The sequence below is a fragment of the Schistocerca serialis genome, chromosome 4 (assembly GCF_023864345.2).
Source record: "Schistocerca serialis cubense isolate TAMUIC-IGC-003099 chromosome 4, iqSchSeri2.2, whole genome shotgun sequence".
NCBI classification, from domain to species: Eukaryota; Metazoa; Arthropoda; class Insecta; order Orthoptera; family Acrididae; genus Schistocerca; species Schistocerca serialis.
In genome coordinates, this window is record NC_064641.1 from 499,929,979 (window position 1) to 499,944,137 (window position 14,159).

Genomic DNA, 14,159 nt, shown 5'->3' on the forward strand with positions numbered 1-14,159 from the left:
AAGTGTTCCCTGCTGGCATCTGAAACATTCAACGGCGCAAGGAGGCATATTGCAGAAATGTCGTGAACCTATTTTCACATTACATTTCGAGAGGATATGACCACATACGTCCCTGGAATTCAAAGACTGACTTTTTGCCAGTGCATGCTCAGAAAGCTCAAGGTGCCACAACGACCCATACTGAAGTCTCACCTTAGTCCTCAAAGCCAAAAAGCTAGGCAACAGCATTGGCTGTAATTGTGTGCTGCACATTGTATTACCAAACTACAAATACCAAATAGGACAAAGAGGGGATTGAGAATGTATATACGAGTGAAAATGGGAACACATTGTCACAGGCTGGTTGTACTCACAAGAATGCATCACAGAAATGCTGAGAAACTAACTGGCAGACACTTGAATATATACTGCATGTCTCTCACAAAAACCTACTTACAAACATTCACTCATCAGTATGACTTGAGGAAATTTAGGAATCACTCCAGTAAAGATGGCAAAGAAAAATTATACTAATTACAGCTCCATAAGAAAATGGAATGGAAATAAAACTATAATATGATGTACAATGGCAGATATCCTTCACCTACAGAAGTATATGCGGAACAGTCGAGCATGTGTGGAGGTAGCCTCAGGCTAGTTTGAACTAACCTTGTGTTTAGATATGAGTCTGCTGGAATGTGGCAGATCTGTAGCTTCTTCAGATACAAGATCTGGTTCACTCAACAAGCTATAATTGGGCCTTATGGTTAAAGTGTAGATCGAAACCGGTGCAACTTAACTTAAGTCTCATGTTCAGGTATTTAACTCACTCTCTTGGGGTGGCACACAACTTTCAGATACTCTATTCTAATTTTGGTGGTGGAACAGATTTCCATCACAGAGAGAGAGAGAGAGAGAGAGAAAACATACACTGACATTTTCCGTTAATGTTCTGGTTTAAATTCCGAACCTATCTGCAGTGTCTCATTGAGTGAGGGCATGTAACACTGTTAATGGTGATTCATCCGCTGAATAGGGACGTTAAGCTCGACGACCAGCACAGTGCTAATCCATAGCAGTACGCTGTGCTTTTATACATATGTGAATAAAAAAGCTGCACAGACCTCTGTAAGATTTAAAAGTGATGAAAAATATTAGAAATGTGTTTTGAAAGTTTGGAAAAGTAAAATTGTGTGCTTCACAAACACCAGGGAAGTAATGCCCTACGACTACAACACCCATGTATCATTACCGTAGGGATCGTGGAAACGAAATCAGACTCATTATAGCACGCACAGAGGCATTTAAACAGTCATTCGTCCCGTGCTACATATGCACTTGGAACGAGAAGAAATTCTAACATTTAGTAACATGCCAAGCACCCTCTGCCATGCATTTCACATTGGTTTGCAACATGTGGATGAAGATGTAGATAAACGCGATGCTATGCAATCGGAATGGCGACTGAAAATTTGTGGCAGAAGTCTTCTTCGGTAGCCTAATGGCGAAAAGCACAAGACCAGGTTCGAGTACGGGTCCTGATACACAGTTGTCTCCCATCATTAGGCTACGTGACGGAATCAGGTTTCATTTGGTCCCTCCACTGCAACCACGCCACAGTACGCGCGCTCATCATCCACACAAAACTGAAGCTTCGTAGAAGTTCGCACTAAGATCACGGCAGTCAACTTCCAGTAAGACTTACCATCGGTTTGCAGCACAGTTCTTGAACATATTCTCACTTCGGATACAGTAAACTTCCTTGACACGAAAGAGCTTCTGTCCACAAATCAGCACGGTTTTATAAACATTTACATCTACATGGTTACTCTGCAATTCACATTTAAGTCCCTGGCAGAGGGACTACTTCTCTACCATTCCACTCTCGAATTGCGCGTGGGGAAAAAGGAACACCTAAATCTTTCCGTTCGAGCTGATTTATTATGATGATCATTTCTCCTTGCGTAGGTGGGTGTCAACAAAATGTTTAAGCATTCGGAAGAGAAAGTTGATGATCGAAATTTCGTAAATAGATTTCGCCGCAGAGAAAACCGTGCCTCCCCAACTCGCGTATCATATCAGTGACACTCTCATCCCTATTGCACGATAACACGAAACGAGCTGCCCTTCTTTGCACTTTTTCGATGTCCTCCGTCAATCCTACCTGGTAAGGATCCCATATCACGCAACAATATTCCAGCAGCGGATGGACAAGCGTAATGTAGGCTCTCTAGTGGGTTTGTCGCATCTTCCAAGTGTCCTGCCAACAAACCGCAGTCTCTGTTTCGTCTTCCCCACAATATTATCTATGTGGTCTTTCCAATTTAAGTTGCTCGTAATTATAATTCCTAGGCATTTAGTCGAATTGACAGCCCTCAGATTTGTGCGATTTATCGTATACCCCAAATTTATCGGCTTTCTTTTAGTACCCATGTAAATGACCTCGCACTTTTCTTTGTTTAATTGTCACATTTCGCACCATACAGAAATTCTCTCTAGATCATTTTGTAATTGGAATTGATCGTATGATGATTTTACTAGACAGTAAATTACAGCGTCATCTGCAAAAAATCTAAGGGGGCTGCTCAGATTATCACCTGTATCATTTATATAAATCAGGAACAGCAGAGGGCCTATGGCACTACCTTGCAGAACGCCAGATATCACTTCTGTTCTACTCGATGAATTACCGTCTATCACTACAAACTGTGACCTCTCTGAGAGGAAATCACGAATCCAGTCACAGAACTAAGACGATACGCCATATGCACACAATTTTATTAATAGTCGCTTGTGAGGAATGGTATCAAAAGCCTTCTAGAAATCTAGGAATATGGAATCGATCTGAGATCCCTTGTCGACAGCACTCATTACTATGGGAATAAAGAGCTAGCTGTGTTGCACAGGAACGGTATTTTCTGAATGCGTGTTGGTTATGCATCAATAAGTCATTTTCTTCAAGGTGATTCATAATGTTCGGGTACAGTATATGCTCCAAAATCCTACGGAAAATTGAAGTCAGTGATATAGGTCTGTAATTCAATGGGTTACTCCTATTTCCTTTCTTGAATATTGGTGTGACCCGTGTAACTTTCCAGTCTTTAGGTATAGACCTTTCGTCGAGTGAGTGGTTGTATATGATTGCTAAGAAAGGCGCTATTGTACCTGCATACTCTGAAAGGAACCTGATTGGTATACCATCTGGACCGGAAGACTGTCTTTCTTAAGTGATTTGAGTCGTTTCGCAACACCTAAGATATCTACTTTTATGTTACTCAAGCTAACAGCCGTTCTGGTTTCGAATTCTGGAATATGTACTTCTTCTTCTTCTTCTTTCTTGAAGGAATTACGGAAAACTGTATTTAGTAACTCCGCTTTAGTGACACCATCATCGGTAACATTTCTAGCGCTATCGCGCAGTGACGATATTGACTGTTTTTTGCCACTGGTGTAATTTACATACGACCAGAATCTCTCTGGGTTTTCTACCATATTTTGAGACAATATTTCATTGTGGAAACTATTAAAAGCATCTCGCATTGACGTCCGCACTAAATTTCGAGCTTCCGTGAAACTTAGCCAGTCTTGGGGATTTTGCGTTCTTCTGAATTTGGCATGCTTTTTTCGTTGCTTCTGCAACAGTGTTCTGACGTGTTTTGTGTACCATGGTGAATCAGTCCCGTCTCTCATTAAATTATGCGGTATGAATCTATCTATTGCTGTCGATACCGTATCTTTGAATTTGAGCCGCATCTGGTCTACACTTACATAATTGGCAATGAATGGAGACACTCTTTTAGGAATGTATCAAGCGAATTTTTATCTGCTGTTATTAATAGATATATTTTGCGTTTTGGTTGATATGGTTTTGAGCCCCGCTACAATGACCTTGTGTTCACTAATCCCTGTATCCGTCATGACACACTATTAGATCAGGATTATTTGTGGCTAAAAGGTCAAGTGTGTTTTCGCAACCATTTACAATTCGTGTGGGCTCATGAACTAATTATTCAAAGTGAGAAAACATTTAGTACAATTTCGGAAGTGGTTTTCTGTCTACCACCGGCTTTGAACATGTATTTTCGCCAACAAAAGTCTCCACCAATTATAACTGTATAAGTAGGATACTTGAATGAGATTTTCACTCTGCAGCGGAGTGTGCGCTGATATGAAACTTCCTGGCAGATTAAAACTGTGTGTCCGACCGAGACTCGAACTCGGGACCTTTGCCTTTCGCGGGCAAGTGCTCTACCATCTGAACTACCGAAGCACGACTCACGCCCGGTACTGACAGCTTTACTTCTGCCAGTATCTCGACTCCTACCTTCCAAACTTTACAGAAGCTCTCCTGCTCAGAAATTTCTTCCTCAAATTAAGGCCTATATTTTATACCAGCCTGATTTTTTATACCAGTAGACTTCTCCTGGCAAGGGATGTCCTCCTTGCTTGTGCTAGTATGCTGCTTAACATCGTCTACTTTGGGATCAATTTTGATGTTAAATTTCTCGGTATTCTAATTTCTGCTACTTTTCCTTGCTTTTGTCTTTTGAGATTTCCTCGCAATTCATATTCTGTACTCACTAGACTGTTCATTCCATTTAACAGACCCTGTAGTTCTTCAGTTTCACTCAGGACAGCAATGTCACAATCGAATCTTATCACTGATATCCTGTTACCCGGGATTTTAATCCCGCTCTTGAACCTTTCTTTTATTTCCGCCACTGCTTCTTCGATGAAAGACTGTATCATTGTCTTACTGTATCATTGTCTTACCCCTTTATAATCCGAGCACTTCGCTCTTTGTCTTCCAATCATTGCTCCCTCTTGTTTCTTGTACTTGCTGAATATCAGTTATCTTTCTCTATAGGTTAGTCCTATTTTTCTAAGATTTCGAACATCTTGCCCCCTTTTACAATATCGACCGCTTTTTTCAGGTCGGCAAATCTATCAACGTGTCTTGATATTTCTTCAATCTTGCTCCCATTATCAAGCGCAATGCCAGGACTGCCTCTCTGGTGCGCTTTTTTAAGTCAATTAAAACATGTAAAAGAGATTCATGTCAGTATGTCTACCCATTGTTCGGTTACAGTTATGAACTTTGATTCCGTTTGAGACTGCAGTAATCAGCTAAAACGCCCATTATGAACTACTTTTACTGAAGACAGGGCCTCGTCATTAATGGTACTTTTTATGCTTTTATTATTTATGATGTATCATTTAATGTGTTGTGCAAAAGTAGTAACAACTGTGCTGGTACGTAAGTGTGAGAAAGAGCGTTTTGTTTAGACTTTAGACATTCTCATCGATTATAGAGGTGTGATGTTCTGAGCTACGATGCTAAATCCTATGTTTATTTGACGGACGTTTCGCTGAAGTGGAGAAATGTAGAGTCCGATCATACAACTAATTATCTCGGCCGTACTAGTATCACTACCATCGTTAATTAGAACACAATTACGACGGGAGTAAATGACTTTGCACTCAACTGAAGTTAAAACTGACACGTTGTGACGAACTGTTACCTATTCGTCACGGATATTACGAAGCGCATACGAACATAAAGAATGCCCGAAACCAAATTTTAATAATTGGCAACGAATGCTGTACAATCGCAATGAAGTCATGAGATGTTCAATTGCCTCTTTCATTAGAACATGTTACGCGTTTCGGGATTACACTCATCTTCAGACATCACAAACTTCAACCCCTTCCTAACCAAGCAGGCGTACAGCTTTGACAACTCAAAGAATGTGTCGAATAACATATGGCTGCGACATAAGCAGTCTTGAAGCAGAGCGTATACTCTGTTTCAAGGCTGCTTGTGTCGCATTCATATCGACACATTCTTTGAGTTGTCAAGGCTGTACGCCTGGTTGGTAAGGAAGGAGTTGAAGTTTGTGATGTCTGAAGATAAGTGTAATCCCGAAACGCGTAAAATGTTCTAATGAAAGAGCCAATTGAACATCTCATGATTTTATTGCGATTGTACAGCATTGGTCGCCAATTACTAACATAAAAATGATCGCAGGCGCCTCAGACGGGATTTAATGTCCTGTATATCACCAAATTTTACCCAGTGTCGAGTTGGGCCGTTTGGTTGCATCACTCCCAAGTGGTGATCTTTCTAGCTCTGCTGCGTGATGCAAAAAAAAAAAAAGATCTTAACTGAAATTCACGATTATTCTTTGATTCATTAGTGTGTCAGCCGTATGTCGCTGGAAAATTGTACTGACACATGGGAAGTATGGAATTGAACGCAGCAGAAAGGATAAACAAAGATCACGAACTGTCTCCCAGACCGACAGTAGAACAAAAGCGAAACTTCCACAACGGGTGCCAGTCTGCACTGTGCTGAAAAATGCCTCGTGGATCAGTGTGATGTGACAAGTTTATTGCTTCTGTTCAGGCAAGAATGACATGCCAGCCTCCTCCCTTTCATGTCGTCGGTGCAGAGGACGACAGGGTCACCATTCGCGTGTGCTGGGATGCCGCTGTTAACAGCCCCGCGCCAGTAAAACTTTACTGCAGCCGTTTCTGTCTTCCTTATTTATACGCGGTCACCCTTGCCGGCTTATAGCCGGCTGCAGCGAAGGCGAGGACACCATTCTGCTGGCGTATCAATAGGAAACCGGAGTATATGTCTACGAAAGCTATCTCGCGGCCATCTCTGGACCCACTGTCCTCAGTACTTTTTTCGCTCAGGGCTATTCGCACCGAGCGCTCGCTGGCAGAAGCGGGTCGCGTGAATAATGCACCTAGCCGCTGACATGGCAGCGGAGCGACATAACACGCCGCCGTAGGTACTATATTTCTGATACAGCACCAAAAAACGGAACGTGACTTGGGTTATGATGAGACGAAAAAAGGGAGGCGGTACGTACAGACGACGAACGTACTTCAATGCTGCGGGAGCAAACGAGATCACAAGTGCTGTACAAATTCAAGCGAAAATGAAAACTGCTCTGATTCAGGCATGGGAACCTTTCCTAATTATGGAGATAAATTATTATTCTGTCTCCTAGTCCTGAGCTAACTAATTCACTGAACAGAATTAAAGTAAGTAGCTACTAAAAACTATTCTTTACAATGTTCTGGCGTAACCTTTACATAATTTCGTAATACAAATAATTGGAGTGAAAAATGCTGTTGTGCTTTAATTACGACATCGTAAATCTGACAATATTGCTTACATATATGCAGCGTAGAATATGTCGAGCTGGTTATACTTTCGCACATATGCGCTTTTGAGTGACAGGTGTTTTTCCCGAAAAGGTGCGCACACATGTGGGGTACGTCTCTCTCCCGGCATGCAAAATTTATAAAACTCCTACAAAACAATATTGTTATGTTTATATTTCAGTCATGTTCAGGAGAATTAAAAGACTAATTTACAACTAACTATTAATTAGTCAAGTGATGAACTACAACGTTTCAACATGTTTCAATATCCCGCTGGTCATTGGAAGTAAGGTACAGAATAAGATCTGGTATTCTCTGTATATTAGCTGAACATAAATTACGAGTAGCTATGAGACCGTATTTTATACCATCATGATTCCCTCACTCAGCTGAAAGGGGTTAGGATCAGATCGAATGAAATGGAAAGCCGAATCTGGCGCCCTGTGGCTCAGTGGGGTGGGATGGGATGTGCCTCAACAGCACTCATGCCTTAACTTCAATAGAACTTATGCTAAGTAACAGTCTTTCCAATAACTTACAATGTAGAGGGCACGCCGTCGAGTGTTTGTATGTGCAGGTAAATGAAAGACGCACTAGAGAAGCCAACTTCAAATCTTCCTGCAGCTATTCTAATTTACATTTCCCTCGATTTTCCCCAAAACAGTTAGGGCGAATACCTACGTGACACAGTAGTAATGATAGTGCTGCTCATTGCCACATGGTTTACGTTACATCACTGTTTTATTTCTAGACGTTGGCTCATCAGATCAGAGATTGTTTTACCGCTTTCCGCAATAGACATGTCCATTTTTCAGTGACCACCAAAAAATTAAAAACGCAGACAAGGGAGAGTAGGACTCGCACTGCGAGGGTTCAGTGAAAACTTAATTACATATTTAAGGTAGTTGATCTAAAGCTTTTGATGAGCTAGTTTGCGAGTATCCAAATACGTGGCGTGAATGGCCGCATCTTTTAATTGCAGTGACTTAGAAGATTAATTTTTTTACTTAGCCAAGGGATTTGACTCAGGTATAGGACCCTAAAAACGAAGTTCCAGCAAGTTTCACTATAGTTTACACTCTGGTGCAGAATCAAATATTCATTGTTTAAAGAACACTAACAATTCTCCATCAAGATTTTTTCTCAAAGGCTCATCAAATTATGTAAACCACAGACTTGTTCATCTACACCTACATGGATACTCAGCAAATCACGTTTAAGTGCGTGGCAGAGGGTTCATCGAACCACTTTCGCAATAATTCTCTATTATTCCTCTTTCGAACAGCGCGCGGAAAAAAACATGCACCTAAGTTTTTCCGTGCGAGCTCTGATTTTCCTTATTTTATTATGATGATCGTTTCTCCCTAAGTAGGTAGGCGTCAACAAAATATTTTCGCATTCCGAGGAGAAAATTAGTGTTAAATTTCGAGAGAAGATCCCGCCGCAACGAGAAACGTCTTTGTTTTAGTGATGTTCATCCCAAATCCTGTAACATGTATGTGACATTCTCTCCCCTATTTCTCGATAGTACAAAACTTGCTGCCCTTCTTTTAACTTTCTGGATGAACTCCGTCAACCCTATCTGGTATGGATCCCAGATCCGCAACGATATTCTAAACGAGGACGGACAGGCGTAGCGTACGCAGTGTCTTAGATTTGTTGCATCCGCTAAGTATTGTGCCAATAAAACGCAGTCTTTGGTTCACCTTCCCCACAACAATTTCTGTGTTTTTTCCAGTTTAAGTTGTTTGTAATTGTAATTCCTTGATATTTAGTTGAATTTACGGCCTTCAGATTTGGTTGATTAATCGTGTAACCGAAGTTTAACGGATTCCTTTTAGAGCTCATGCGGATAACTTCATTATTCAGGCTCAATTACCAAATTTCACACCATACAGATATCATTTATAATCGTTTTGCAATTTGTTTTGATCTTCTGAGGACTTTACCAGGCGATAAACGACAGCACCATCCGCAAATAACCTAAGACGGCTGCCCAGATTGTCTCCTGAATCGTTTATACAGACATGGAACAGCAGAAGACCTATAACACTACCTTGCAGAACGCCAGAAATGACGTCTGTTTTATTCGGTGACTTTCCGTCAGTCACTACGAACTGTGGCCTCTGACAGGAAATCACGAATCCAGTTGCATAACACGATATTGCCAAGCACGCAATTTTTTTGCAAGGCGCTTGTGAGCTACTGTGTGTAAAGTCTTCCGTAAATCTACAAATACGGAATCAATATGAAAGCCCTTGTCGATAGCACTCAACACTTCGTGCGAGTAAAGAAAAATGGCTCTGAGCACTATGGGACTTAACATCTGAGGTCATCAGTGCCGTAGACTTAGAACTACTTAAACCTAACCAACCTAAGGACATCAAAAACAGCCATGCCAGAGGCAGGAGTCGAACCTGCGACCGTAATAACAGCGCGGTTCCGGAATGAAGCGCCTAGAACCGCTCGGTCACAGAGGCCGACACGAGTAAACAGCTAGTTGCTGTTTCACAAGAACTATGTTTTCTAAATTCGTGTTGACTGCGTGTCAGTGGACCGTTCTCTTCGAGGTAATTCATAATGTTGGAACACAATATAAGAGGGTTGCCCAGAAAGTAATGCACCGCATTTTTTTTCTCAGCTGAAAACAATGCTACGAATGCAAAACGTTACAAAAGTATTATTTGAAGTCCCCTGTGCGAGCATGCGAAGTTTCCGTCACTTCCGACAGATGGCGTAGCTGCAGGACAGTTTCAAAATGGCGTCTGTAGATGATGTACAGGAGATAGGTAAAATAATGTGAACAGTCGTAGTAATGGGATAGTTGTGTTTGACTGTCAACAACGCAGGTAAGGTACGTGTCACGTTGAACTGTGCATTTTCAGTACGGATTGTAGGTTGTTTACGAGCACTGCACACTTCGTATTCACATTGAGGCCTAAGTCGTCGTATAATGTAAGGCCTAACAGTTCCAAAGAGGGCACATTGTGGGGTCCCGATAAGCTGGAGCATTAGTAACCAAGACAGCCAACTTACTGAATGTTTCAAGAGCTACTGTTTCAACACTCATAATAGACCACACAAAACATGTAAAGACATCATCGTGTAAACGCAATAGTGGGCGCAAATCAGAGGTCGTTGTACGCTAACACGAATTTTGTCAAAACAACACAAAACTACGGCGGCTAAAGTGACTGCAGAACTCAGTATGCAACTTCGAGACCTTGTACCTATTGACACTGTCTGCTGAGAACTCCATAAAGCGAATATTCATGGACGAGCTGCTATACCGAAACCATCAGCGACGACAATGAACGCAAAGAAACGTAAAACATTTTGTCAGGAGCATAAATCCTGGACAGCTGATCAGCGGAAACACGTCATATGGTCTGACGAGTCAGCGTTTTCGTTATTTCCAACATAGGACAGGGTTTATGTCTGGAGGACGCCAAAAGAAGTCTACAATCCTGATAGCTTGTTCCCAACTGTTAAGCATGGAGGTGGAAGTGTGAAGGTGCAGGCAGCTATATCATGGCATTCTGCTGGTGCCATCATTACTCTCGAAGGCCGTGTTACAGCCAACGATTAGGTAAACATTTTAGGTGATCAGGTGCACCCTATGATTCAAGTGTTGTACCCAACAATGCCGCCATATTTCAGGACGATAATGCACCCTTTTACACAGCCAGGACAGCACAATCGGGGTATAAGGAGTATGCAACTGAAGTGGAGCTTCTTCCATGGCCAGCACAGTCCCCGGACTAGAACATTATCGAACGCCTGTGGATGGTATTGGAGTGCAGACTCCAGAGTTAGAAGAGATTCTGATCGAAGAGTGACATAACATTCCACTGGGGACTATACAATAATTATATGCCAGTATTCCAAAAAGAATCGCAGCTGTATTACGGACAAATGGGGATCCAGTTCCTTATTAATAAACCATTCCCAAGTAAGTACAGGTATTCACATTGTTTTGTCTATCCCTTGTACGTCACAAGCAATGTGCCGTCATTCAGTTTCTCACTGCAGAGAAAGAAACCGTGGGGAATGTCCATAAACGCTTGTGCAAAGTCTACGGAACACCTGCTGTCGACAGAAGTACAGTTAGTCCTGGGCACGGAGGGTGAGGTCACCAGAAAGCGGTTTTCGGCGGAGCTTCACGATTTGCAACGGTCGGGGAGACCGTCCACGGCTGTAACAACTGACATGTTGCAGCGGGCTGCTGACGTCATTTGCGAGGACAGAAGCATTACGACGCGGCAGTTGGCGCTGCATCTGTCGATCAGCAAAGGAAGTTCAGACAGTGAAGCACTGGCTCCGCCACCAGTACAAGGATTGGTACCGACAGGGCATACACACCCTTGTTTCGCGTTGGAGGAAGGCCATAGAACGGGATGTAGATTATGTGGAAAAAAAGTGAGTGTACATAAAACAACATTCTTTCGTGTGTGTAATTCTCATTAAATTCAATAAGGAATTGTTGAAGAAAAAAATGCGGTGCATTACTTCCTGGGCAACATTCGTATGCTCCAAAATACTGCTGCATATCGACACATTACTTTGATCTGTTTAATCCTGCTCCAGAACTCCAGTTTACCTTTACCGATGCTAGGTGATTTTCGTAGTAGTAGCCCTATCCAGACCACCCCCATCAGAATGCTATAGTGCATGGGCAGACAACTGGCGCATCCCCGGCCCACGATTGGTTAGAGTACGGCCCTGCAGAATTTTGCAATGGAAGATTGTAAAAAGCCGCAAATAAAGAATTTTCATGACATGTAAGTAAATGTAAATATCTGAATATGGGGTGAACATAAAATGAATGTAGTCGCAAAAACACGTGTTTTGCGGCATAATTCGTTGGCATGGCGAGTAGGGAACGGGGTGCCATTCACATCGGTAAGTTATCCTATAAACATTAACGTCACTGACGTCATAGTTTTGACTTGATGCGCTACAAGCGCTGCTTCTGCTTCAAGCGACGAGATGGTCCGCGAGCTTAAGTAAGTATACGTATCAGGCGCATAGATCACCAAAGATTGACATGCCTGCTACAGCAGGACCAAAAGAGAGATGCTCCCCGGACGAGTGTATAGCGATATGGCGCAGAGATCAACAGCATGGACTGTGATGGATTTAATTTAGCAGTGATTATCCATCCTGATTTAGGTGTTTCGCATTTTCGCCGAAACTGCTTTAGGTGAACGTTGCAATTGTTTCTTCAAGACTACGGTCGACGTCCTATCTCTGAATAGGAGTAACTTAAATGAACGTATCAAATTCTGACAAAATTTTGAGCTATGGATAATTACTTTTACTTTCTTATCCAACTGGGCCTGTCACTTTTTTTAACTGCTTCGGCGACGCTAATTTCTTTCTGTGTTTCCTCTGTTCGCTAGAGGCTGTTAAAGAATTGACGATAAATCTGAACTTACAGGTATCAAGATATCGCACAACGCATCCATATAAAGAAAAGATTTGAGAGAAGGCACATTTAATAACGTTCAAAAAAAAATTTAAGCGTGTGACAACCTTTTCTGAAAGCATATGTCTCTAGTGTAGCTTTATGCGGAATTGGCAGGTGTACGATAAACTGTTCAGACGAAGAGAATAAAAGATTTTCAAATGTAACGCTACGGAGCATTGCTGAAGATTATGTAGGTAAATCGAGTAATTAATGAGGGACTAAACTGAACTGAAGGAAAAGGACGAATTTATGGTGCAACTGACCAAAAATGGATAGTTTCGTAAGACGCATCCCGAACATCAAGGGAGGGTTCACTTGGTTATACATTGAAATGGGGATCGGGATAAAATTAGGGAGAGATACTGTAGGTTGACTACTGTAAGTCTGGAGTGAAAGAAGCCTGCAATAGTCACGCAGACATGGAAGTTGCGTAGGAGAGGTGCATCAACCGAGCCTCCTGCTTGGAGGGCGCAACAACAACAAATTTTTCCACAATGAAATTTTCATTCTGCAGCGGCGTGTACGCTGATATGGACTTCCTGGCAGATTAAAACTGTGTGCCGGATCGAGACTCGAACTCGGGAACTTTGCCTCTCGCGGGCAAGTGCTCTACTATCTGAGGTACCCAAGCACGGCTCACAACCCGTCCCCACAGCTCCAATTCTGCCAGTACCTCGTCTCCTACCTTCCTACCTACCAGCGCACACTCCGCTGCAGAGTGAAAATCTCATTCTGGAAACATTCCCCAGACTGTGGCAAAGCCATGTCTCCGCAATATCTTTTCTTCCAGGAGGACTAGTTCTGCAGGGTTTGCAGGAGAGCTTCTGTGAAGTTTGGAAGGTGGGAGACGAGGTGGTTCTTGAAGAGGGGCAGCAGTTGCAAGGGCAACAGTCTGAATGATTGACTGATCTGGCCTTGTAACATTAACCAGAGCCCAAGTACGGTAAAATTTATGGTGATCCTCGTGTACGACTGTGATGGTGTTATCCTAGCGCATTACGTTCCTCCACGGCAGACCGTCAATGCACAGTATGACTTTTTTTTTTTGGAGCATCACCTGCGACCAGCTTTCCGAAAGAAGCGGCGACACTTTCTGCACAACCCACCCACCATTTTGCATAATAATGTGCGGGCGCGACTGAGACGTACTGTACCATCCGCTACACTACCGGGACTTAAGTCCTTGTGACTTTGATTTGATTCCGAAGATGAAAGAACCACTTCGTTGCATTCACTTCACAACTGTTCCAGAGATTCGACAGGCAGTAGACCGCTCTATTCGCACCATCAACAGGACAGGCTCTGCTAGCTAACGGTATAATACGCCTTCCACATAGCTGCCAACGGGTTCTACACAACGCTGGTGACTACCTTGAAGGACAGTAACAGGTGCAAACATGTAACTCTCTTGTATTGGTTGTGAATAAATAGTTGCCACTATTTAAGTTCCAACTCTCGTAGTAGTAGTAGTAGTAGTAGTAGTAGTAGTAGAGGTAGCAGCAGCAGCAGCAGCATTAACGAGTGCCTGGGC

At 42.5% G+C, this 14,159-nt stretch overlaps 1 protein-coding gene across 3 annotated transcripts in view; it reads right to left on the reverse strand.

The window, feature by feature from the left end:
* Window positions 1-14,159, reverse strand: part of LOC126475226 (cyclin-dependent kinase 14) — a 182,277-nt gene that overhangs the window by 36,536 nt on the left and 131,582 nt on the right. The gene's annotated exons all lie outside the window — the stretch shown is intronic.